Here is a 791-nt window from a genome sequence, read left to right as displayed (position 1 = left end):
CCTCTGTTTTTTGGGGTGGGGGCAGGGAAGAGACAGACCTCATTGTATAGCCCAAGGTGGCCTTACACTCACAATTTAACTGCCTAGGTATAAAATTACAGGCGTAGCCGGGCAGTGGTGGCGCACGCCTTTAATCTGAGCACTTGGGAGGCAGAGGCAGGAGGATTTCTGAGTTCGAGGCCAGCCTGGTCTACAAATTGAGTTCCAGGACAGCCAGGGCTACACAGAGAAACCATGTCTCAAAACAAAAACAAACAAACAAACAAAAATTATGGGCGTGCACTACCACATCCATCATCTCTGTCTCGCTGTCTCTGTCTCTGTCGCTCTCAGTGTTGTATGGTAGGTCAGAGGTCAACATCGAGTGTGATTTCTCAGTGGCTCTCAACCTTCCTTTTCTGAGCTGTCTTTTCCTGACCCTGTAGCTCACTGATTCAGCTAGAGACTGTCTGTTTAGGAAGCCTCCTGCCCCAGACTCCCAGCTCTGGGACTCCAATGCTATGGCTGCATTGTACACAGATGCCAGAGTTCAAACTCATGTTCTCCCACTTGTGTGGCAAGCACAGGACCTGCTGAGCCTTCTCCCCAGCTCCATTTTCTCTTCTAAGCTGAAGTATCATATTATCATAAGTAGTTCCTCCGTGTTATTAACTCTATTTTGAAAATGCGATTTCTTTTTTTTTTGAAATGGTCTTTTTTTTAAATTATTATTTTCTTTATTTACATTTCAAATGCTATCCCGAAAGTTCCCTATACCCCCCTGCCCCTGCTCCCCTACCCACCCACTCCCA

This window comes from Mus pahari, chromosome 7 (assembly GCF_900095145.1).
Source record: "Mus pahari chromosome 7, PAHARI_EIJ_v1.1, whole genome shotgun sequence".
In the NCBI taxonomy this organism is placed as follows: Eukaryota; Metazoa; Chordata; class Mammalia; order Rodentia; family Muridae; genus Mus; species Mus pahari.
The sequence above is the reverse complement of the archived record's forward strand: the minus strand, read 5'-3'. Positions refer to the sequence as shown.